General features: G+C 36.1%; 2 long non-coding RNA genes across 5 annotated transcripts in view; one reads left to right on the forward strand and one right to left on the reverse strand.

The window, feature by feature from the left end:
* Nucleotides 1-27,046, forward strand: part of LOC106037415 (uncharacterized) — a 165,259-nt gene that overhangs the window by 93,136 nt on the left and 45,077 nt on the right. For both annotated transcript variants that reach the window (XR_007168919.2, XR_007168914.2), the window contains exons 4-5: nucleotides 5,132-5,249; nucleotides 26,106-26,185. This is a non-coding gene — a long non-coding RNA (uncharacterized lncRNA). The remainder of the gene's footprint in view (nucleotides 1-5,131; nucleotides 5,250-26,105; nucleotides 26,186-27,046) is intronic.
* LOC106037413 (uncharacterized) lies at nucleotides 1,410-26,272 on the reverse strand. Of its 3 annotated transcripts, none has more exons than XR_010834762.1 (4): nucleotides 26,034-26,272; nucleotides 16,797-16,901; nucleotides 15,100-15,173; nucleotides 1,410-2,591 (listed from the first exon to the last, which is right to left on the reverse strand). It is a non-coding gene; the product is annotated as an uncharacterized lncRNA (long non-coding RNA). The 3 variants fall into 3 exon arrangements; XR_001208001.3 differs by lacking the exon at nucleotides 1,410-2,591 and adding an exon at nucleotides 14,492-15,021 and having other exon boundaries at nucleotides 26,034-26,271; XR_010834761.1 differs by lacking the exons at nucleotides 1,410-2,591; nucleotides 26,034-26,272 and adding exons at nucleotides 14,492-15,021; nucleotides 17,321-17,449.

Genomic DNA, 27,046 nt, shown 5'->3' on the forward strand with positions numbered 1-27,046 from the left:
TCTATGTAGGCCTAATTGACACACAAGAAACTCTTCTTCTTTATCGAGGATATTCTCTGAATAGGAGGTTTTTCCCTGCACATGATTTTAATGCTGTATTCATGCAGTGCAGACTGTAATTGGAGATTATTGCTATTTCAGAAAGAGCGTGCACTTCCATGATGCAAAGACATCTAAGCCTGATGTTGGCTACAGATGCTAGAGACAAATCTTATACCTCTGTCCAAAGACTTCCAGCTGGAGAAGACTGGGTATACTACAGTTCTAACTCTGTCCTGATCATGACAGTTACTCAGTTTTGTCAACTTATATTAGTGGGAGGTAGATGGCAAAATTAATGGACAAGCTGTATATAAAGTATAGTTCTAATTCTTACCTTCCCATCTCTGCATGTCTATTTTGCACTGGGACAAATGGTTTTAATAGAGCAAGAGAATCTAGTCCAGAGCAGTCAGATCCAGACTCCTCCTCAGTTCTGAATGCAAAACAATGCTGTTGTAATTTCTAAATGGGAACTTGGAGGAAAAGTCAAGTGAATACATCCGATAAGCTCCCGACAGCATTGCAGATTTTCTGCTTGAATGTTTTTGTTAGATTCCCTGTGCGTATTTATATCAACACAGCATAAAAGTGTTAACGAGTAGCTGCAGAGCAGTGTACTGTGTAGTGTCACGGCCACTCGTCTCGATGCTTTTTCTGCTGCTGTAGGAGTCTTGTAGCGTTCTGTTATTGATTCTCACTGCAGCAGCTGTTCATACCTTGCAACAAAGATCTAACTTAGCTGTAATGAAGCAAATCACTAAAGATTGGTAATACCAACATTTTAAAGCTGTTTCAGGATAAAAAGATTTAGACAAACTTCAAGATGAGTTTAAATTTTTTTTGTGTGCCTTGATTCTTACCATCCTGTGAAATGTACATAAGATTAAATGTTCGGTGTTCAATGTTTAGCAGAAATTTTATCATATGATTCTGCAAAATGTATGAATGGTTGGATTTAAGTTAACTAGCTAACTTTATACTGAAACAAATGAGGGAATGCTTGTAAGATTCATTCTGCTGGCTGAGCAACATCATTTTCTATGGGGCTAGCAAATTTTGGCAAAGAAGTAATGGTAACAAACAGTTGGGAGGTAGTAACTTCAGCTTCCACAGATGTTCCAGCAGTAAACAATTGCCTAAGGCAACGGCTTCAATGCTTAACTCATGGAATATTTATCTTAAATAATATGAAAAAATAATTTAAAAAATCTAATAAAAAGCATAGACACTTTTTGCAAGTGTTATTCATTAACACAGTTCACTGGCTTCTGTGACTTGCAACTGTATTATTACTATTTACCATTAAAAACTAATTTGCTGTACATAGTAAATAACTTTTCTGTAGTCTAAGGAATTTTCAACAAAATTCCCGGGTTAAAGCAAATACCAAATTTCAGTAACTATTCACTCTTTAGTGATAAGTCACTCTTAAACTTTTTCTACAACATTATTAGCACTCTGGTAGTTGGACTGAAGATATTTAACTCAACTTCCTGCAGAATTAATCACAGGACTCTTTTAACCGTAATATATAATGAACAACTCTTTCGCAATGCTTTGAAAAAGAGTATAGTGGGAAATATCTGTCTGGTAGATGTAAATCAAATATTTTTTTCCTGATTACCTTGTACTGAGTGAAATTTAGATTGTTTACATTCATATACATCCTTCTTTTGATCCTAAGAACATGGCTTAATTTTTTTTTTCTTTTTTTCGGAGGTGGGCCGAAGCTCCTGATCAGGGTACTTGTTCAGTCAAGTCAGTATAGCAGAGAAAAGTTGCAGTGATTTATGATAATAAATCCATATATTTTATGCAGTTATCTTTTTATCTAATTTGAAAAATAAATAATTAAGCTGTATAAATGCCTATTAGTGGAAAACCAACGGACATAGTTTATAAATAGAAACTGTAGCTTCTCGTCCTGATGAAATCTGCATATCCTCTGAATTTCTCCCTTGGTGATATGGTTGCTTTCTGTTAGTTTTTATTATAATGCTTCCAATTAGAGATTTCATTTTCTCTGGGAAAAAAAAAACACATATAAAAACTATATGAATTATTTTTGAACTGTTATATATATTGGTGTATATATAACCCCAAAAATTAATTCCCTGATTTGGGGCAACTTTTGCTTTTGTTTTGGGGCAACTTTTGCTTTATATATACAATATATATACATATATATATATTATTTTTTTCAGACTTCCCCGTAGTTCTAGCAGCAGAAACAGTTGACTTGTAAAGAAAATGCTGCACCTGACCAACTGACAAAACAGTTGAGGGCTCCAGAGAGGTTGGTTGCTGGCTTTGCTTGTGGGGCTGAAAACTGCAGTTATGGTAGCAACATATTTCAGATATTGATACATCAGGCAAGGTGGATGAAGTGTTTTTCAGAGCATCTGGTTCTTCGGATGGATGGACACACAGATGGAGAAGTTCTGAGTGGCTGAACATTACTGAGGTTATTCAGCAAGCTGGCACAAATTTGTTTCTCCTCCAGGAAGTCTGTAGTAGTGCTTTAGGCCATTACAAGTGAAAACCTGGAACTAAAAGGACAGAGGGTAACAGGGGAATACAAGGAAAACTACATTAATTAATATTATTTTTAGAAGATTAACTTTTCAATTAAAATTTCAGTTTAAGTAGTTCTAGAGGAAGTGTAGGCATCAAGAAAACATAGGAAGTGATATAAAAGCAACTTACTTCATTTGCAATCCAAATGAAAACTTTTTTTTTTCAATTTATGATATTTTTAGAAATTAAGACTACTGTCCTACAAATACAAATCATTACAGTGAGACCAAAAAAACTAATTGTAGTTCTGATAACAGCTGCTGTAGCCTTGACAGTAGGTGTTGCAAGATAGGGTATGCTAAATTATATTCAAGTAAGTGAAATATTTAATTACTTACCTGTTGAATAACACGTTGAATAACAAATTGAATTACCCTTTTGAAGAAGGACAACCGTTGCCTCTAATGGTGTTAGCATATTCCCCCATTCCTTCTGCTTTACTAATCATTAAGTCCCTGATTTGTGGCAACTTTTATTTTTGTAGTTGAGCTGTATAATTTATCATAATAAAGAGCTGAGACTGGTAAGCAGTATATAACTGATAACATATCTAGTAACTTTGGCATTTTATGCTTTGGGGTAAATGTAAGCATAGCATAAAACTTTTTTTTTCTTTTTTTTTCTTTTTTTTTTCAGCATGTGTAGCAATAGTCAAAAAAATTGGTTTAAACTTTGGGGTTTGTCTATAGTCAATAGAAAATAGGATGGTACTCTGTACTGATTAATACCTATGGAGGATGGAAAGAGACAGGAACTACCATAACTACAATTACAAAACATTCCTATGAATCTGTTTTTCACTATATTTTATGACTGTGGGAAAATGAATTTGTATATTGCCTGCAAGCTCATCACTTAACAGTTGAGTATTTTATCAACTCAACATAAATGACAAGTGTCTCTTGTCATGTTTGATTGTTAGACTTTCTGTAAGGTCTTTTAAGATATAACTCCATTTGGAATAACTTTAAGGTTATTCTGTCCTTGAGGCGGAAGTAGTAAGACACTCTTCTGTTTTCACTGGAGTGTATGTAATGTAGAGGAAGGCAGTGTTTCCAGTGAAGTGAATTCTTCAGTGTGGAAGAAAGAGAGTCCCAGTGAACAGACTTTTGCTCATTTACTCCCTGCAGAGAAATGACATTTGTTCTCGACAACATTTTCTCTTGAGAGGACCAGTTATTGGCTTATGTCACAAGCAGTCTACCGTTCTTCAGTGATATATTCCTTAAGGCATACATGGATCACTTTCAATACTCAGTGATCCAAATTCCACTCCTATTGATTGTATGAATGTGCTGTGTCTGTGAGAACAGAAATTGTTCTTCTGTATGTGATAAAGTTCATTTGATTTTCTTTCTGATGCAGTGCTGATATGTGTTTCTCCATCTATATGTTGTGTGTGTGCATACACATACATATATATGTTTATATAAATAAAAAGCTTCAGTGGCTTTTTACTTTTAATGGGCTGGCTCTAATTCTAACCAGCCCTCTGCTGCGAATACAGATTTGCAGATTCTCTCTCTAGGGAATCAGAATAGCAGAGGCTCCCCTTCTTCCTTGCCCATTGCAGATGGTTTGAGGGTAAGTAGTAGGCATTATTGCTAATTTTTTGTTAGTGTAAGGATGATAAAAACAATGAAATTCAAGATGTGTTGAAGGGAAAAGTTTATCATGAGAAAGTACAGTAACATTTGATGAAAATCCTGTGGGTATCTACCCATACCCTTTGTATCTCTGAGATTTAGCTGAGATAAACTGTATAAATATACAGTAAAACAATTAAATGGTCTATTAATTTCTGGGGTGAGCAGGCCTCATTAACTTAGTTCAGGTTGTGCAGCTAAACATCTAGAATATACACAGTAAAATACAGTCAGGTAGAACTTGGCATTGACTGGAACTGGTATTTTTATTATTGAGGTACTTCTGTACTGCAATACAGTTCTGCCAGGAATGAGTACAAAAGGGGAAAAACAAACAAAAAAAAAATTTCATTCAAAAAATGGGGAAAAAATCACTTAAGAACTTACTACAGACTGGACTCATGACTTTTTATTTTTTTTTGCTTTCCTGGTTAAATATATTAAGCCAACTGTTCTGGTGCTTTACACAGTACATTAAACAACTTAATCATACTGTCCTGTCTTGCATTAATAATTTACCATTTGTATTCTTGAAGCTGCTATGTTTTCTTCTTTTGCTCTGTTTCAGTTCTCCTTCAGAATACAAATTCTGACTCATTTCCATTTTTTCCAGACCTGGTTGGCTCTCTTGTTTATTTTTTAACTTTCTTGTCCAAAAATTGATTGTTTTGAGGACCACCACTGTATTTTTTATATGAATATTCCTTTCAATGTTGTATATTTCCCAGAATTCTTGAGCATCCTTCTGGAAGGAGGGCATTCTGGGACAATATCTTTGAGACAGAGACAGGAGAGATTGTTATTCTTTGTGAATTTTACTCTGAACTAATTACTTTCATGCACAATTAATTGCCATGTTTTCACAGGCACTCATTCTGGATGCACACATCAAAGAAAGACAAAAGTTGGAACTTTTAAGATGGAAATTAGTGGGTTCTATGCTTTGTCCTTCTGGAAACCTCAGATCCAAAACGTCAGAAATTGGTAAGTAAATCCACAAGACAATTTCAAGTTTTGGTCATAGATGCATATGCTGATCAATCCCCTTCATTGCTTCAGAACTAATTAGTGTTAAAGAGAAGACTGCAGGCTTAAAGAGAAGTCTGGTTCTCTTTAAAATCTGAAGACAACTGCTGAAAGGAGATAAATTTATATCTTAAGCTTAGGTCAAATGATTTAAAATTAATTTTACCATTTTTTTTTTAAAAAACTCTGGGCTTGTAAAAGCTATAAAAGATAGAAAGTCCCTAAATTTCAAACAACTAGGAACAATACTGCTATTGGTTAACATGGCACTTCTGATTTCTTCTTAAAGAACTACTTTTATGAATAAGCAGTAATTCAAGTTCTGCCCTGTTTGTACCATGTTTCTATAGTCTTCAATGACAGGGCTACTTGGGATAGTGCTTAAGAGGGTAAGTGACATTTGAGCGGCTCATCAAAACAAAACATCCAATTGTTGCTTCTGTCATTAAGAAGATGGATGCTACAGAGGAGATGTGCATTTGCAGGGTTTAGTGATTTAACACAATAAAATGTAACAAGTTACATTCTTAAAATTTCATCAGCATCATCATATTCTGTAGATTGACTTTTAAAAATGCACCCAACTCCAATTATGTTATAGAACAATGTCCTCGGCACCCAACTCCAATTATGTTATAGAATAAACAATATAACAATATATCAGTGATGGCAACTGATAGGTTTATTGTATGTGCTCAGCTTGGGTATAAAAGGTTTTCATTTTGCTTAGTAGCAGCTTTTTGGGGTGTTCACATAACTTTGTTCAGTTCTTTGGTGATAGACAAAAGGGTATAACTACTAAATCCGAGGCATTAATAAAACCTAAATTTTGAGAGGAGCTATTTTAAAGAAAAAGAAAACCAAGAAAATGTGGTTTGCTTCTCTGAAGCTCTTTGATACGTGTAAGTAAATAAGTAGTAAGTAAGCTTTAGGCGTAAGTAAATAAGTAGTAATATCTTGGCTAGACAGTCTGTCCCTTCTATAGACTTTCAGGTGGTTTCTGCTGTAGAACTGACCAAGTCATACCTAAATAAAATACTGGTAAATAGAAGAAAATCTTCTTGGTGATACAGAAATGGTGCCAATCATTAGACAATTTCAATAGTTGTTCAGATTTTCTGAATGGATGTACTGGCTCTGTCTGGGATGGAGCTGATTTTCTTCATAGCAGCCCATAAGGTGCTATGCTTTGAATTTGTGACTAAGACAATGTTGGTGTTTTAGCTGTTGTTGAGCAGTGCTTATGCAGAGTCAAGGTCTTTTTTGTTTCTCACTGCCCTGCCTGTGAGTAGGTTGGGGTGCACAAGGGGCTGGGAGGGGACACAGCCAGGACAGCTGACCCCAACTGACCAAAGGGATAATCCATGCCATATGAAATCATGCTAAACAGTAAAAGCTCAAGGGTGGATGTTCAGTGTCATGACATTTGTCTTCCCAAGTAACTGTTAGGTGTGATGAGGCCCTGCTTTCCTGGAAGTGGCTAAACATCTGCCTGCCCCTGGGAACTACTGAATGAATTCTTCTGCTTTACTTCTGTGTGTAGCTTTTGATTTAACAATTAAACTGTCTTTATCTGTCATCCCATGAGTTTTTTCACTTTCACCTTTCCAGTTCTCTTCCCTGTCCTTCTGGGGCAATGTGAGTGAGTGGCTCTGTGGTGCTTAGCTGCCTATTGGGCCTAACCCACAACAGTGGTTTGAGATAATCGATAGCAGGGGATCATGCCTAAACTGGAATGAACACATAAGATTACTGGCCAGCTGGATGTAAAATTTCAGCAAGACACGAGCTCGAGAAGTCATCCCCGGCCCATCTGAAAATGCCATTGCAAGGATTCTTGTGATAGAAACTCCTGTTGCTACCCAGAAAGTGACCATCCATCCTGTTAGAGATTTGATTCCACACTGTGAGTTTAACCGTATGCCAAGATCATTATTTTTATTAGTATTTATTTATTTAAACGGTCTCTCTATGCAGCAAGGGGGAAGCAAAAGATGAATCTGGGAACCATGTAACAGGTTTGACATTCATTTTGCAGTGCTCCTTTACTGTAACCTACTACAGGAGTAGGCCGCTGACTAGCCCTTACAATTTTGCATTTCTTATGTGTATGCTAAAGTGAATGTTATGTGGCAATGTATGAAAGTAGTATCTCTTAAAACAGGGAGCAAATTAGAAAGAATTGCTTGTTGCTTTTTGTGTTTAATCACAACCTTCTTGGGAGTTTTGCATACAGGTGTCAGGCCAAAACATCAGGAAGTTGCTAACATTGTAGGATTAACAGAACATGTTCCACAAAGATTCAAGGAAATTGTCTGAAGTTCTAACATTAGTAATGCTTGAGAAAAAAACAAAACAAAACAACAAACTTCTGCAAACACTGCAGGATACTGCAAATTGCAGCACTGGAATCTATTCTATTTTAGCTGACAGTACTATCTAGTACTTTACTGTTATTTTTCCTTAGATCCTGTCTTTCTGTGCTACACAAAAGAATGCATATGTTTTTGTTTTATTGCCTTTACTGTGGCAGCAAACATGCAGAATAATAATGACTGATGTTTTATGAGATTTCCTATCTTTCATGATATGATTTCTTTAACAGTCATTCTTATTCTTCTTCCTACATATTTTTGGTACTTAATGCAATTCATCATTTCACATCTTTTCTTATTGCCATTCTCCACATTTTCTACTTTTGCTGACTTAGAGAGCAGTGAAGTTGTAACAATCTTGTAGAAAGGGAAAATCAAAAGGAGAGTTTCAACTATTGTTAATGCAGAACTATTTTATCATAGCAGATAATAGCAAACCTTTCATAGAAAACTACATTTTCTTTTATCAGATTGTCATTAAGGAAAGCCTTGAGTCTGAGGTTCTTCTTCCTGCCATCAAAAAAAAAGGGGCACATGCACGAGTGAGAGTAAGGCACAGGGAAGACTGCAGTCTAGTCCAAGAAAGACTATACTTGGAAATGAGAGACAGCCTTATTACTTCATTCTACTTGTCAGTTCCTTGCTTCCTGTGCTGAGAATGCCTAAGAGGATGCCATTTACAATGGTTTTTAATTCTAGCTGTTGACTGATGCACAGGAGCATCTCCTTCAAACTTACTTTACATTATCCTCTTCATTACCATAATTTCACAGTGATTTTTCTGTTTGTTGCATAGAATTTTGATATTGATAAAAAGGTTAGGACGTTTTAATTGTTCTATCTGGGGATCATACTTTTAACAGGACTGAATTTTAGTTATAGAGGGAGAGGGACAGTATTTACACAGAGGAGGTTAAAAAGCCCAACTTCCAATTATAAAGTTGCTTTACTATCCTAGGAGGTCACTACCTGTATAGAAAAGTTATAGCAAAGGGTGCCAATGAAAATGAATGAGCTGAAGTGATTTTTATAGAAGTCACACAGCAGGTGAGTGGTAGAGTGAGGAATAAATTTAAAGAGTTGTGAGTCCCAGACCAATGTGCCTGCAGTGCATTCTGCTGTTCTAGAAATCTCATTACTTACAGAACACACCAGAAGAATGTAAAAGTTGGGTGATACATGCAGTGCCGATTGGAAATCACCATGCCCTGTTTAAAAATAAAAACCCCACACCACTGGATTCAAATCTAATTAAGCTTCACCCTATCTCTGTTTACAAGAAATCCATGAATGATGAAATATATTCTATACTAGCACTTATTAGTTATGATCTCTTCTGAAATAAAGACATCTGGAATCTATGGAGCCATGGAAGAGTAGGAAGAACTCACCAGCAGAGACAGCAACAGAAATGTATCAAATATGCTTAAGAATTGGGGGTCTGGGGGGGATGATTCTGCTTGCTTCTTTAAAGGTTTCCTAGCTCTCAAGATTTGGGGAGTGTTTTTTTTTTTTTTTTTAATTGGGAAATATTGCCTTTTGTCATTTTTTTTATTTGACTGTTCTTTGTTTCATAAACATCTCATAATGTGTTCAAACACTATGCTCGAAATCTTTCATCCACCCCCGCCCTTTTTTCCCCTTGAGTACAATCCCTCGCATTTGCAATATATCTTTAATTCACCACCACCACCAATCACTAAGGGGTTTGTTTGTTTGTTTGTTTTTTTTATTTCAAGTCAACTATCAGAAACCAAAAAAGTAACCTGTGATTATATTACTCTAACAGTTCTGCAGAGAGCACTTAGCTATAAAAAGTGTTGCAAATATTTCACTTTTTTATTCAAAAATTACACAGGCTTACCAAAATAGCTTTAAAAATCAGTTAAAAGTCTTGTTCCTTTTTACAGACTTGCAGCACATAGTCTGCACAATGGATATAAAAGCTTTCATCATAAGCACTTACTTGGAGAAAAGATCTGGCAGAGACTGGGTAGATTAACAGTCTAATACAAAATGTGGAAAAACCTTGTCTCCATCTCATTAATACCATCTTCTTACTTAGTCTCTTTTCTTCCCTGAACACCAATCTGTAAGTACAGACAACTGGAAAGTAATTTGCAGCTGGCTGGCAGACTACAGAAAGTCATCCTGAACACCTAAAGTTTATATGGAACAAATATTTTTAAAATCCCTTACAGCAAGGTCATAGGACACTTCACAAACAGAATCTAGGATAATAATAGTCAATGGTAGCTTAAACTACTCAAAAATTATGACTCTCTTAACTGAATTTGAGACACATCATTTTGCATCACAAGGCACATAAGGTTCTTTCTTTAAGGAAGAACTTTCCCATGTACTAGTGTATCTGAAGATCCTTATGGCATAACTATTCTGATGGATACATTAAATAAATACATTAAGAGTGGTCTGATTCGTTTCTGAATTATCTAAGAACATCTTTTTTTTTAATGAGGACACTGAAGCAAGAGTTACAGGCTAATAATGCATATTGGTATTTTTTTTATGACTGAGTGTAGCGAAAGACACGCTTAGTGCAGTTAAAATTCACCATCTACATGCTGCCAGTATTAGTACTAGCATCTGACTGAAGAATTATGTGATAACTTGAATCAAGGAAATGCTGAAGTGATCTTGAACTGTGTTGGACTGGGCAGATTCAAGATCCAGAAAAATTAATTTCAGATACTCTTAAATTGTTAATTGTACAATTGTACAGGAATGACATATGCAGGAACAAATTTAGAATGGAAACTGCTTCTTAGTTATCAGACAAGTGGGCAAGCAGAATTACCTTTCAGAAGGGTGAGTAAGGGCAAAATTCATTAACTTAAAATGAAACTCTACGACTTTATTGAGGGTTTATATGATACAGTTGCCTACAGCAATGTTTTGCTGTATTTGGTGATCCAGGAAACCCTTTCAGTCCCTGTGTTTATAATGATTATGCAAAAATTCTTCCCGAGAGTAAACAAATATGATGTATTGCCAGGCTCCTGAGGAAACTGTTTATTTTAGCGATGCCTTACAGATATATGTAATGACATCTATCCTGAGATTTGATTTTTTATAAATGTTAAATCTTTGGGGTATTTTTTATATATTTTCTTGGTACGTTTTACTTTCCTGTGGTGAATCTCACAAGTTGCATAACATGGAGCCTAAAACCAAGTGGAGATTACTGCTATGAGCTAGTGGTATAGATTCTGCTTTTCCCATGCTCCCAAGGAAATTTAGTACAGTAGCTAAGGCAGAATCCAATGTGCTGACTGCTGTCTCCAAGAGAGAGATGGATGTTAGAATACAGTGGGAAAGGGAGACATTTGAAGACAGAGAAGTCTGAGAAAGGTTTTTTTATATATTTAACTGTGGAGAAGCTTCTAAACTTGATGGAAGCAGAAAATTAAAAACATTTGTTTGAAATATTTTTCAAAACGATTGAAAACATTGTTTAATTGAAAGGGAACATTTTTCTTAGGTATCAAACAGTTCAAAATATGTCTGAATAATAGAAGTGTGGCACAGCTTTACATGTCTGTAAATCCTAGATAGATAACTAAGCATGCTTTACAAGCAGTCCTCATCCAGGAGGCTACAAAAGATAATTTCAGGCTATATCTTAATTCAGTATGGTCTTGAGGAAAGGATGGTGTATCACATGTGCAGCTCTAGTGTGCCTGAAAGCAAATAATTCTTTTCTGTTTCATCCTTTCTCTTCTCAGGGGGAGTAATTGTGACTCACTTCTGTTTCTTGCCACATGAAAAAAAAAGAACCAGTCCCAAGGTCTACCAACTAACTGGTCAAGTAATTATACAGTAAGCAAGGGTATTTGAACCTATTGTGAATACAAGGTGAAAAGAATCAGATGGCCATGAAACTGCTCCTTTATTACTAAACTGGAATGAAAGGAGATAGAGAATTTGCACATCTGCTCCCAAAATCCGGGTGGCCTGACGAGAAGAGCTTAAAAATGTGCTAGGCTTTAATTAATTATGAAGAATGTTGGTTCTTGCTTAGTGCTTGTTGTATGGCTCTACAGATACCAAAGCTTTTTAGTTAAAAAGGAAGATCAGAAAAAAGCCTGTTGCTGAGAACAGAACGGACACTCCATAAAAATAAGGGTTGATCAGAAGTGTCATAAAGGTTTGAGTTTGTGGATGTGTGATCACCCCTCCCCCCTAAAATGGAAGTTAAAGGCAAGTGCTTGCAATTATGGTAGGCCAGGATTTTTTCCAAGATAATTTTCATCAGAATGTGACAATTTATTAAAAGGCATTATGAAAAGGTCAGTTTTTGAAAAAGCTTCAGAAAGAAAGTTATTTCAAGTCAAAATTGAAGACCTGATAATAAGAGACCTATCAGCATGGTTCTCCTAACATTCATTAGGGGGTGAGAGGAGCAAGGTCTTAGGTCTGGTTAAGTGGCTATTCCTGTCTTTTCCATCAGAAAACTTCAGGTTAGCGGCAGTACAGAAAGGGATTAAGAAAAAAAGTTTAGCATAGATGTTCTGAAGCAATCAGTCTTGCGCCAGTCATATTTTTTATAAGCATAACCCTTCTTGAACCGTATCACCCTCACATTTTATCACTATCTCAGTGAGGTATTTTACAGCAGTTTTATTTTCAAAATTTATCCTCAACAGGGAAAATGATCATTTTATGAATGAATAGGGAAGTACCCAAGATCACTGAAACCTGAACTGGCCAAACAAGTGAAGTTTTAGGTGGTAGTCTACTTCTACATTAATTGTAAAATACCTTCCCTACCTTTGTTCATTCTCTCCAAGCTAATTTGCTCTGTACATGCTCAAGTTTTGAATGCTCCAAGTTTTCTTGTGGAATCAAAAGTAAAATCTATTACCTTTGTGTCTTGCTCTAGAAATCATATTTGTGACTGGAGAGAGCTCAACTCTTTCATTAAGAGTTGAGGGCCAACACAGATGGACTCATTAGACCACTGCAGCAATGAGCTTTTCTCTTGTTTTAGGCAAGAGGCGAATAATAGATTCGGCTATAGATTTTTCCCTTACTTTGTCTTTCTTAGATATCTCTGTTTTCAGAGGGAGTAATGTAATGCCTTTACACTGATGAAAGCCAGAGTAAAATACACGGGCAAAAGAATTTGGTTGTTGCTTGAAAGCATCTACAATTTGCCAGTATGAGTTTTTGTCAGATATCTTCATAAATTTCATCTCTTCTTTTAGAAGCTGTTTTAAGTTGAAAACTAGGCCTTGACTTGTATAAATTGGTACTGCTTTGTAACTCAGTTGTTGGGATACATTTGTGCTCAGATAAACATAAATATCTACTTCATACGTCATAATTACACTATGCTTAGCTTTTGAATTACAGAACTGCAATCTCTTTTGTATGTATATTGGTTAACAGTATTGTTGCCTCTAGCAGAAGAGATACAAAAGATATTCTTACATTAAAAAAAAAAAACAACAAAGATATCTTGCTGACGAAGCAACAAATTAAACCAACCAACTTTTATAATATAAAAGTCATAGTATTTCCATCAGAAAGAAAATGTTGATCGGGAACACTTTTAGAGGTCTTAGGATATTGCCAATTTAACGGTAACACTGCCAACACCACCACCAACAAAAACACCATATGCAGATACTGAAAAACATTCAAGATACCGTGTATTTAGCAGAGAGTTCTAAGAGCATACTTTCAAGGTGTCAAGGAGACCATAATAACAGATTCCTTCAACGAAGAGAGAAGTAAATGCCATTATAAAAGGAAATCCAGGAGCATGCATTATTAGCTTTTTTTTTCCTATTTTTATACCTAATTAGAATATAAAACAAGACATAACTAGAAAAACCTGTGCTGACACTGAGTTATAAAAGTTTGTGGAAAAAGTTAGTATTAAAACTCAGGCAGGTTTTTAGCATTGGTATGAACAATTAGAAAACATCAAAAATTCCTGTCAGTGCAAAACCTCAAGTAGTTAACGGCTATACATGTTTCTAGGCAAACACTATCAAAAGGTGTAGGATGCCTAGTTTCAGGATTTGAAAAATGCCCATAAGTAATATAACTTGATACAATGTATTTTAAAGTGAATTTAGAATGTTTTTTAATCCTCTATTCCTTCTTCATTCTTTCTCTCCATCTTTTATACATGCCATGGAACACCTGCCCATACACAAATACAATATGAAGGAAATGTAAGCGTATACTTCATAGCAGTATAACTGAATTGCTGTAAAGGATTTTAAGGGCCTAAGCTCTTCTTTGAGACTCATCTTCATTTTTTGAATACCCAGATTATGAAGAAGACATATGATAAATTAAGTCAGAGTCAGTTCCTCTCAAAAAAAAAAAGGCAAAACAAAGAAAAACAACAACAACAACCAATAAAGCCTTTTAAAGTAAAGTGGAGTTTGGTTGCAGTGAGGTTTGGCAAGTGTTCCTGACTGCCACAGCACATTTATAGCTAAACAGACAGTGTAGATTCTCTAAACATCCAAGCATAGCCACTTTTTTCTTGATGTTTCTAAATTATTCTTGCTCCTCTCATAAAAATCCTTGTAGCAGAACCAAGCATTCAGCAGTTCTTTGACAGGAGAGACTATTATTTTAGAAACATAACTATTTTTCTTCAAATGATCTTGTTGACAAGAGAAAAACAATGCTGGAGTCACTCAGAATGTTTCCTACTGCATGGCAAAAAACAAACAAACAAGAACCTTTATCACTTGCAATTTTAGTGTGCTCTGCTTCCATGGAGGAAAAATTTATAAACTGTCATCTCCCTGCCACCTTCTATCTTTATTTCCTAAAAATATTCAATTGCAGGTCAGTTTTTGCAGGACTAGATATCTAGATTTGCTGAAGGGTCAGAAATTTACTTTTGTCCTACTTTTGACCAATCTTTAGACTGACAACCTTCTTAGATTAAAAGTTTAAAACTGTTGGTACAAATTTTCATTACAATAGAGGATAAAAATAAAAACCACTATCTGTGTTGTGTAAAATTTAAGCTGTATCCATCTGAATTAGATTCCCTGTAAACTAGGTTGACATTATTTAAAGTACTCTGTTAGTGGTCTCATGTTATGAAGCATTATAATTCAGTACCAGAAAAGAACACTGTATTCAGTCAGTTCATCTGCTTTCAGAGAAAGCAGTAGATAGAGAGCAGCAGAACTGCTTTAAGTTTAATTAAAACAACAACAAGAAAAAGATTGTTGAAGCTTTACATAAGTGTCCAGTGACGTCTGAAAAAATAACTGAAGTGCAGGCAGTGAGCTTGCCCTCCTTTCAGCAGTCTTCTCCAAATGTTTAATCCTTCTCTAAATGTACAGTTGAAAGTCCTATCAGCACGAAGAAAAAAAAAATATATATGGTTTCAAAAATAGCAAAAAAGCCCTGAAGCAAGTTCCTATACCCACCTGCAAATCCCACACATCCATGCAGTGCAGCTACAAACCCACATCCCAGCTGCAGCAATCAGTTCCTCAGAAAGCTGTATGGAGAGGACAGAAGGATTTATTATTTTTTTTTTTAGCTTCGAAGTGCAAGATTTTGAATAATAATTTAGACATTCTGCAGTTTTTTCTTTGCATTATTTTAAGCATTGTGTTGTTTATCAATACTCAGAAGAAAAGCTATTTCTTAAACAATAAACCTGCCATGGAAAGTACTGCAGTACTTTCTCCCACGGCCTTTATTTCCACACATCCAAAACCTACCATTTCAATTTTTAGATACCTGCGGATACAAACAACTTGAGATAAAGAATCACCCAGAAAATCCTTTGTACTTAATGAACTTGCATGTTTGGACAGCGGTAGCATGTTCTTAATAAGATATCTATTAGTGTTAGAGAGCTGTGAAGTCTTAAATGCAATCATTACTTTTAATTTTTTAAGGTATTAAGATGTACTTTCTTTACCTCTCTGTAACTGTCCAACACAAAGCAGTAAGGGAGCAGGCACTACTCTTACAATACTAAGAAGTTTGTGCATTGCGGTAAGTGGGAACTCTATCTTTAGAAACGGCAAATGATTTCCATGTACGTTTCAGTCACTCACTTTCATCTTATATTGAATTCAGTTTTAGAAATCAACAAAGGAAATACAATTATAGACAAATGTGACTAACATTGAAGAATGCATAAGACTGTAAACTGAGCTAGACAAAGAAGATAACATTTTCCTTTAATAAATTCCTCTTAAATATTGATTGCTATTTCTCTTAGAAAAGTTCTGCTAGCTATCTTAAAGAAACTGTTTTTTGAGCATAACACCAGTAGAGACCAATTAAGACACTGAACATTCTCCAGCAACTTACATTAGACAGTCACAATTTTTAGTGATGCTTAGGAAGCCAGATCATTCTGGGAACAGCACAGTCTGTTTCATGTTTTTACGCATAAATGGGTAGAGGACTCAAGAACTAGCATTTATTTGGAAATTTTTTTTTTTTTTCCTCCAGTAAAATACAAAAATACATAAAATCCTTACCTATACCATGTTTATCTGAAACAACTCTCCACTTATTTCTTTATTTATGGTCAGTTTTAATTAAATCTGTTTCATTTCTGAAATCGACACCTCTCAAAAATTTAATCAAATATTTGAAGATAAATTTCACAGAAATACAAAAATTAAACTTGTGTGCGTTATCTCTTTCAAAAAAGCTATAAGCATTTAAGTTATTTAGATTCTTTAACATGTGAATCTTGCATTACGATACTGCACATAGAGTCCAAATTCTTTGTCAGAGAGTCACCTGGTATGGCAGCAAGAATGAGAAACATCTACTGTTTAAAGCATCCTCCATAATGTTTTGAAAATCGTATGGAGAAAAAAAATACTGTGTTTGGACAAAAATTGAAAAGTGGTTAAAACATATTGCACTTCATTAAAGTATTTAAGTCTGCAGTGGTTTATCAGTGCTCCAACATCCATTTCAGTGCTTTTGAGATTTTTGTTTCCTAAACTAGATTTTTTTTTTTACTGTGTTCCTTCCTGATCTTTATTCTCTCCTTCCTAATCTTTATTCTGACAATGGCAGTCTGAAAGTCTCTTGGGTCCCCCACTTCCCCTCCTGAAACTTCAGACTCCTCTCAGCCCTTTTTACTCACCTTCATATCTGCAGTCCTCTTGAATTTTCAACATTTAGCTTCCATTTCCAACATTTCTGCTGTTACTCTCCTCCATTCCACCCCATTTCTCAAGAGCACAGTTGACTGCCAGTGCAAAAAGAAAAAAAAAAATTTTTTTCTACAGTGCTGAAAAGTCTTGAGCTATCTCTAACACATCACACAAAGCCCTCTAGTGTCACCACTTCTGTTGTGTCAGCAAAGGCCATGCAATCTAAGCAAGCTTTGTTTCTCCATCAGGCACTGCTTCCTGTCCTTTTTTGCTGTTCAGCTTTAAAACTAATGTTCCCAGACCAAGGTTACACCAGCTATTCCTTTTTTTTTAGGCTTGTATCCCTTTCACATTGTTCCTACCCTATTCCTATGTACATTTCATTGTGTTCCCCCACCCCACCCCCTGCCACTGTGTCAGGGAGGGATTATGAGAGCACCAACTCCCAGTTCTAACCAAGTGCCCTTTTTTGCACCGCTCCTTCAAGCTCCAAGCATCATGAGGCACCCGTTACCCTTCAGGATGGCAAATTTCCAGTCCTTTCACTTTCCAAAGCCGTAGCTGGTGGTGCATGCTCAGTTAGTCTGAAGAGGTAGTTCATTAACAGTCTGAACATGTAGATGCTGTGTGAGAACAGATGATACAGGGCCTGCTCAGGCAGAAGAGTTGGGAAAGGATCGACTACAACAGCAATACGCCTTTCTGAGAATTGGCCAGAATTCTTAGTCTTGTGATTTAAAAAACATGGACAGGTTTTCACAGGGGCAGGGAAGGCATAATAGTGCTAAAGGTCATCCAGTTAAGTTTCTGCACCAAAGCCTAGTTTTTCCAAAAAGAAAAAGGTTCAAGAGGATGAGGGGAAAGTAATATCCAAAGTTAAAAAAAAATACAAATAAAAAATAATCCAGCACTATACTACTTCCTTAGGTTAACTCTCAGAGACTTCTGCAACTACTTTGGCTGAAATAACAAAATAAAACAATAAAGGCAATATGAATACATATACCTATATATGAATCCAGAAAAGCCATTCAGAAAGGAAAACTGCATATAGTTGCTTGGCAAAGTTATGAGCTAGTAAAAATTCAACATTATTAAAAAAAGTGTCAGAAAACCTTAACAATAACCACAGTGACATTCCCACCTAAAACATATGCTATCATGGCAGCCAGAAACAAAAATCTCTTCCTAATGGGGCTGTGTAAAATATTCTAGGTCTTCAGCTTTTGTAAAACAAGGTGTCCTCTCATTCCCAAATGATTTTTTTGGGGGAGAAAAACAAATAAAAAACAACGAACACAAACTCTTGTGTGTTTCTGTGACAAACATCTTTTATTTGCATTATCTTTTCACAGTACGCTTTCTGCAGTGGAATCATAATGACCCTCAGGGAAATGTGTCATTTATTCTGTCCTGAGAGAGTACATTTATGCCATATCATTGCTACTTTAAAAGAGGTTGCTTATTATCCTCAGGAGAACAATTCAGTTGCATTACCCTGCCACTGGCTGCTTCCAGATGTATTTTCATCCCAAGGAAGAGCTGCTGCTGATGCTTTGTTGACAAGAAAATCAGAACTGTTTTCACAAACATTTAAATTCAGCCATACTAGAAATTACTCTCCAAGTATCTATGCAAGTATCCTCAAAAAGTAAAGCAGCAGAGGCTGCTTTCTGGGTTCAGAGGTTTATTTTAGGGAAAAACAAACAAGCAAAAAAACATTTACTTAAAAAAAAAAAAGAAAGCATTACTTTATCTGTTCCACTTGCATTCAGGAAACTGTAAGAATAACTTGTGCTTTAAATTTATTATTATTATTTTAATCAGTGCCAGATACTCCCGAGACTGAAGCAACTCAATAAATAGAACAACCTGAATATTTTATACCTGACAACCATTAGATTGAAGAAGGATGGTTGTTGAATCCCAATTTCACTACATCTTTTTTGGACTACATTCTCCCCCCACCCTAGGTTAATCAACCGTTTTTCAGAAAATAGGGATAAACAACTTCAGAAAAGTCCAGGGCCCAAAATGTATTAGTTTAAAAATGTTTTAGAAGAATTTCAGTGGAGATGGGTCTCCCCTTCAAAGCATCATACAAACTGTTGGAATAAAAAAAATCCCTTTCCACTCTCATTGCTTAGGCAGAAAAAGAGAAGCAAATGCGAGCAGCTCTGTAATCATAGTAACATTTGCCTGTATTTTTTCCAAAGAATTTCTGAAGCACTGCAATTTGGATTCTGCATTCTGGGAATAAAGTTTGTATCGAGGAAAAGAACAGAATAACTGTTTTGATGCAGTGCCTTATGATAACGTTTTTAAAGATTTTTTTTTTTTCCTGAGAGAAGTAGTTTGAAAAAGAGGTCATATGCAAAGAACTACAACAAAAAAATGTCGCTGTTGATATATACATATTTTTTTTTTCTTTAATAAGGTGCAAGATAATTTGGTAACTCAGGAGATAGTATCTGAAATTTATTAGTATGCATGAAGGCATACTAACTTAGAATGGCCAATTATAAGAAATTTGCAATAAGGAGTCTTTCCATGCATTGTCTGCTTAATCAGAAAATTATTTTTATTTCCCCCCCAATCCCTCAGACTCATGAATGTAGGTTTCCTAGCTACTATTGCTTGGGTCAAAGTTTTCTTTCTGCCTTCCTTCCCCTTTATGGGGACTTATATGCAAGTCTTAACTTACATTGAAGAATTGTATTCACAGTATCTTACAAGTACAGCCAATTATTTTACCAAAAAAAAATAAATAGGCCTTTCCAACTTACAGGTAATAGTCCTTGTTTATAAAAAGTCATACTTAGAAATAAAGTTATAATCATAAAGTAACAGAAAAGGTATTTTAAAAAAATCTAGAAGTTGAACTATATTCAAATGCACAGTACAAAGATGGTGAAGGGCCTAGAGGGGAAGACGTACGAGGAACGGCTGAGGTCACTTGGCTTGTTCAACCTGGAAAAGAGGAGGCTGAGGGGAGACCTCATCACGGCCTACAGCTTCCTCACAAGGGGGAGTGGAGGGGTAGGCACCGATCTATTCTCTTTAGTGACCAGAGATGGGACCCCAGGGAAATGGTGTCAAGGTGCGACAGGGGAGGTTCAGGCTGGATATGAAGAAACGTCTCTTCACTGAGAGGATTGTTGTGCACTGGAACAGGCTCCCCAGGGACGTAGTCATGGCACCAAGTCTGTCAGAGTTTAAGAAGCGTTTGGACTGTGCTCTTAGTCACATGGTCTGAATTTTTGGGTTGACCTGTGTGGTGCCAGGAGCTGGACTCAATGATCTTTATGGGTCCCTTCCAACTCAGGAAGTTCTATGAACTTTTAGCTCAAATACACCAAGGTCAAGGGTTCACTGGATCTCTTTAGAATACATCGAGAGAGAAGGGGACAAAGAGACTTGCTGATTAAATTAGGTCCTAGCTATTATGAGAAAGAGTAGTGGAAGAAAAGGGACAGTAGCGTAGCACTTGGACAACATAGGTTCAACAGCTTACACAACTCCAAATTCTGAGGATGCTGTGCAAGTTACTTTATCCACATATCTCATTTCTATTTCTTAAGAGAAATAGTACGATGATTCCCCCACTGGAGTCAGTAAAGCATGCAAATATCACCAAAATGGCAATCATAATGCCATGGCAAATACTGTCTAGGATCCTTATATTCTTGAGCAGCATTTTGATAAAATCTTTATCTTTATTTTCTTACTCTAATATTTCTTGTGAGAGCTCTCAGTTAGTAATGTTCTTCCATATCTTACGTGGTCAAATTTAGGTGATTTATTGCCTAATAAAGTTAAAACATTAAGATTTTATGTAAATGATATGTAGCTCCCAGGAGGTAACTAACCTTCACGCAAAACTGAGCTACCAGTTTTCCTTTAGGATACACGAGAAGTTATATATCCTTTAAGGACTAATCCATGCAATACACAACAGGATTTATTTGTATTTACATGAAGGTCAAATTGGCAACAAGAGAACTAGAATTCCTGAGATGTAATATATTTTAAATGCATCATGCCAAATGAGGAAAGTATCCTTTTAAATTGTTAAGAGAAAATACATCAGAAAAGAATACATGATAAAACTCTGCATGTAGCCAATACAATTCATTTATCCTTGCAATTTCAAGTGAACTGAGTATTTGACTTCAAACAAGCACAATCACACATGCTGCAGCCTATCAGAGAAGCCAAGAGAGTATTTCACTTGGAGATCCTTAGCTGGGCATTGTGGATGTCGTGAGGATTGGCCAGATAGAGTCCACTGACCATATCTTAAGTTTAGGCTTAAGCTACAGCAGTAAAAGGAGGTTAATATCCCTGCTGACCTACTTTAGAGCATTTCAGTTCAAAGCTCACTGATTCAGTTTAGGGAAGAAGTGACTATTTAAACCATTCTGTCTGATTTTGCCTAAGACACACAAGGTAGCATTTGCATCAACTGTTTCATCAGCAGATTGTCACTGTCCTGTTTTTAAAGATTAACACTGTCATGCACCAGCAATGAGCTGCAGCTGATAACCTTTTTTTACTCACACAATTATCTCTGCAAGATTCCTCCACAGCTTTTCTCTCTGCAAACACCAACTAGAAAGAGAAGGAAATAGAGACAAAGTTTCTGAGAAACCTCTACCTGACCATTTGGCAAATGATCCACCCTTCATTTGTAAATCCTACTTTACACTTCAATCTCAACCTTGTGATGTGACAACAAGACTAGAGCAACTACTTGAACTAGAAAATGACAAATGTACTGAAATCACTGTCCATCCTTGTTTGTAAGAATGTTAACAGTAGGATTCAGTTTCAGCAGGGAAGCAACAGGTCTAGGAACACTGCTGATGGCAAAAGCAAATGGTCCTACTTTGCATGTCAGTATTGTACTGTGATTTTACCATCACGCTTTTCCCCACACCACCACCTCTTCCAGTGCTTGCCCAACAGCATCATCTCTGCACTGCACTGACAGGATGGAGATGGAACACTCTGCCATTATAACAAAATGGACCGTGCTTAGAATTCTTTCAAGACAGAATGTTCATGGCCCTGCCTAGTTCGTGGTAATTGAAAAGTCTGTGTAGTGTATTTTTGTAACTGCTGGCTGATATGCCTGCTGTCAGCCAAGAAATTCTGTTTGCATAATGTCTTTGAGGTGATAAGCAGTCACTCTTTCAGTTATGCAGCAATGCCAACTTCGATCACACACCAGCTAATTCATATCAGATCCTCCTTTTGTAAGGTTTATGATTTTTAACGTATTCTAAGCTAACTTTGTCTTTAGGGCTGATTATAGATACGTAATAGATATGCAATTATAGCTATGTAATCTCAACTGGATTTTTACTCTGCTTTGCCAGTCTAAGTTTATAAAAATAACACAGTTACATTTCATGGTAGGCAGTTCAGATGGAAAGAAAATCTCACTTCTAAAACTTCCAGGAATACCTCCCAATACAAACTCCTGTTGGAGGACCATTTGAGCACTAAAATAACCAAAACAATAACAAACAAGTGTCAGAACAGATTTTGCGTTTGTCTCAAGAAGAAATAGAACAAAGAGGTGCCATAGGGACAGTGGAAATATTAAGTAGGAACAAAGCTGTGAAATTCAGTCTAATCATAAAAAAATAAATAGAGGAGAATCCAAGATGGTTCTACTTCCTTGGCAGGGAAAAAGTGACCATATAGTCTGTTAGCTTTACTTTGTAGGTCCCTTCCAACTGAACTGAAGACCTATTTTTTTTTCCTCAATGTCTCTCTTACTATCCCTTCCCTTAAATTAAAAGAAAAGGCACTAGATATGGAAAAATATCACTATTACTTGTGAAGGAGCAGAAAAGTGGAAAACGATTCATTCTTAAAATATCATAGAGCTAACATGAGGAGGGACACCAAAGGGCAGTGGGAGGGGGGAACGAACAGCCATAAATAATTTTCAGGATGCAGATTAAGCACAGGATTTAATCAGAAAAGGAATCCTCAATTGTATTATGACATCCATTGTATTTTATTATATGGCTGATGTCAGCTAGTAGGGAAGTAATAAAGAACCTGGAGGACAGGGCAAGCCTCGCTTCCCTGCAAAAACATCTCTTTTTATCTTAACTTGTGACAGTAAATTTTATGCTCAGTCTTAGATGTGAAACCTGACAGTTAAAAATCTATTTCTGTCAAATCACAATTAATTTAGTAAACAGTAATCAAATTCAGAAGACTATGCCAAATTATTAAGTTAATTGAAATAATTCACTGCATGTAGAAAAGTCACTTACTGTCTTCAGACAACCTGCTAGAAAAAATACAAACCAGACAGAGTGCACTGATACAGCAGAGCCTAACGGAAGGGGAAATGATGCACCAGGTTGTATGTTTCTAACAGTGGACTATTTTAATCCTCTTTATGTGCACGATCCCGACATAAGTAACCCTGTAACAGGTGGACACAACAAGCTATCAGGTCTACTGAGGTAATCATCTGCAAATTAAGTGGCAATAGGTCCAAAGTATGTCCCCGTGCTAAAGTTGCTAGGGCTTTCTCTGTCAATACCCTGCATAAAATCAAGTCTCCCGTTATACCTCAGCACAAATTGTAATGACTACAAATTACAGCAGTAATTGTATTATACAGCAAAGTGATTTGATTTATTGCTTACAAGGCATACTTAATAAGTTGAAGTCAGATTATCTCTGCATTCCATCTTTAGAATCTATTTTTCTAAAGAGTAGTTTGCTGTGATTTTTTTTTTTTTTTTACTTAATGTCTCATTGCTCTGACTGCCACAAATAATTAATGCTTTTTTTTTTTTTTTTTGGTGAAAGCTTAGTGTATAACTTTAAAGCACTGAGGTAAGTCTGGTAAGGTCTGTAAAGAATCAAGAGGCTTTGCTACCACCAAGAGATAAAGGGCAGAGATGAATAGAGATAAACAGGCAGTCTTGTATGGCAGAGAGCTCTTCACGTGCATCCGCTGATGAGTGAAGGCAGGCAATTGACTAAACCAGATTGCATGAGCATTTCTGTTAGGTTATGGTTTATTTTAATCACAAATCACGTGATTAATCATGTGCTTGACTCCTTTTATTTAATATACATTCAAATCCCACTTATCTTAGGATATATTTCCTGAAGGAGCATCTTAGAAGGATATATCTTAGGGCACAGGAGTAGTTCTCCCAGATGGAAGTTTTTCTTCATAAAGCAGAGATGAGAATTCCCCTGAGTATACTTCATGTAATTGTCCATCTGCATCTATTTTTGTTGAATAACGTCAACACTACAGAACTAACAAATCTGCTAGCTAAAACAAGTTTGTACTATCAAAAAGGCTGTCAATAGCAGTTCAGTACATTAAAAACTTGCTTTCATGCTTATGTTACCAAAAAAGTATTTTATTCTACTTAAAAACAGTGCAGGTACCCTACATCTCACAAAAGAAAATCCACCTACAAGTAAGAATTTTAGACGCTGTGTGATACAACTCTGTACATTACTACTTTATGACTCCCAATTTTGGAATTGTGAAAAAATTGAAGTTCACTGAGTTACTCCATAAAGGTGTATTGAAATTCCTTCTAGGCTGAAATTTAATTAAAATAGCCACAAAATAGTTCGATTATTTCAATAGTTCTGCACCCTGATGATTACGCTGCTTTTCTGACAGCTCTGAAAAAATATTATGTTTAACACTGAGCCACAGTACTGAATCCCTGTTACACTGTCAGCCTATTTACTTTTATGTAGAAGCATATGTTCCAGGGTGCAATGCAAATGTTCTTCAACATGAAAACCTTAATATTCATTACTTTCCCAGTGAAATCAGAAATGACTGTGATATATTCATTAACACAAACAGATGCTGTCTTTGTTTTTAACACCCAGATATACTGCAACTATTTCCATTTACTACTCCTTACTTTCCAGGTTTCACATTGAATTCTATAAGCCTTAGATAACTTTACAGCTCATTCTAACACATTTCATTTGCAATACTGTGATGGAAAAGCTAATCTCAGGCCAAGCTCACGTGCTCTGATTTTTCAGACACAGTTAGCTGTTACACACCAAAAAAAGAATAACTAAAACCACAACGTATTGAAGTCATCACAACTACACATCCCTCTCTAGAGGCAGACAGGTAGGTCCTTTATCTGCTTTGTCCTACACAAATGCACTATCCTGGTAGCACAAACTTGTCCCACCAAAACTAATGTGCTTGTAAGGCGTCAATCCCACCTTTCTTATATGCTACTGCCTCTTTCACATCAAACACTTGTATGAGCCTCATCTTAATAAAACCCCTAACCAAGACGAAGGTTCTTCATAAGCTTGCATTACTGCATTCTCAACAATGCTATGAAATCAACACAAAGGACAACACAGCGTAGTATATCAGTTAAACATCTGCACCTCTAATTGACTTCACAGTTCTCACTATCTCCTAAGATACTGTTACTCTCCTGTCAACGTCAATTACCCTGAAGAAGTTTCCAAAGAAGCAGTGACACAATAGCTTAGACTACCTTTTGTCAGACACAGAATTAACACTGGTGTGCTTGGCTGCCCAAGCTGCCCACTGCTTTTGCAGTGCCTCAAACCAACAGCAACTCAAACCATCAACACAAGGTTGTGTTGTACATTTTTCTGCACCAAGCTATCAATACTGGCTGTATCTTACCTCTTACACAGTGATCGCTGTGTTCGAGATACTTGGGTGGTGATGATTGTCTCTACCTTTTGCTGGCTTTTCTCCCCCCCCCCCCCCCCAACCCCCTTTTCTTCATTGTATTAATGGAGATTTAAAAGTTTAAACAAAATCAACGTCAAAGACATTGTAGTAGCACTAAACGCTGGTCATCTAGGTTGCTCTGATTAGATAAAATTGATTCAGTTGAATTTGATTTTCACTAGAAATTCAAAATATAAATGTATGGAAAAATATCATGATAGATGTGTTATTCTCACTTGTTTGAAAAAAAAAAAGCTAAAAATGTATCAAATGTTGTAAACATTTTCACTGCTGACACCCCATTTCAAACATCAAATGCTATAATTTTCCACACATTTACATAATACCAGTAATTAAGTTATCAGAAATTTCATTGCTGCTCACAACAGAAATCAGAAATAAAAACAGAGCATTCACAGTACTTTGACCTCATATAAGATTTTTGCACTACAGCATAAGAAACGGTAAAACAACCAACCTGAAGCATGGAAGTAGCACTCTTTAATTACTCACTCCCTCAACCATACTAAAGTCAGCATCTTTCCCCCAGCATAAAATCTGCTCCAGCTAGCAGCAGCCCACTGACCACAACCCACAGAACCACCTTGCTGCCTGGAGAAGACCACTGAGGTGAGTGCTCTCTTCCTTCACAGCTCTTACTAAATTACATCATTACCATGACAATTTAGTTCTTAAAGAAACTACAAACCCTCAAGGCCAGAATTATCTGGTAACCTAGAGAGCAAGAATTTAGCCTTCTCTTACATTATTTCAATGTAATCTCATGTCCCTCCAGTCTATTAGAGACACCTGTTGGGATTTATATTGAGGTAGTTTTGATATTCATCTCAGATGCATATGACAAGATATAAGCTATTCATACGAACATAGCAGAATTTTAATAAAAATTACCATGGGATTATCATTACTTCATGCAGGTTGCCATTCAATTTCCTCTCAAAATAATATATGCTTTTTCACAGTTAATAATTAAATCGTATTATCTCTTTAACCTCTATAGTAAAACCAAAGTTTTGGAGTAGAAAGAGAGTCCTGCAGAGAACTAATACAGAACATCCAGAAAGCCAAATGATAGAAGAGTAGTTTGAATTCCTTTCTGTTCTATGGGAAGGGATATGTATAAAAACTGCTGGCAGACACTTTTAAAGATTTAACTTTAAAATATCACAGAAAGATAAAAATGATCAATCCGTACGATATGAAATCTTCCCTTCTGGTTCCAATACACAGGAAATTAATCCAGACCAAATCAAAAACCGCATATATCAGTTTAAAACTATTCCAAAAAAGGGTTGAACAATCCACAATAATCAACTATGAAAACAGCTGCACCAAAGCTTCCCAAGCCAGGAGAACTTAATCCTATAAATTGGTCTTCCTAGAGGCAGCAGAGTTTAAGACATAAATCAACGTTTGAAATACGATTCTAAAATAAGAACAATCAAAAGTTGTCTAGAATGCTTCCATAAT

The sequence above is a fragment of the Anser cygnoides genome, chromosome 13 (genome assembly GCF_040182565.1).
Source record: "Anser cygnoides isolate HZ-2024a breed goose chromosome 13, Taihu_goose_T2T_genome, whole genome shotgun sequence".
Taxonomy (NCBI): Eukaryota; Metazoa; Chordata; class Aves; order Anseriformes; family Anatidae; genus Anser; species Anser cygnoides.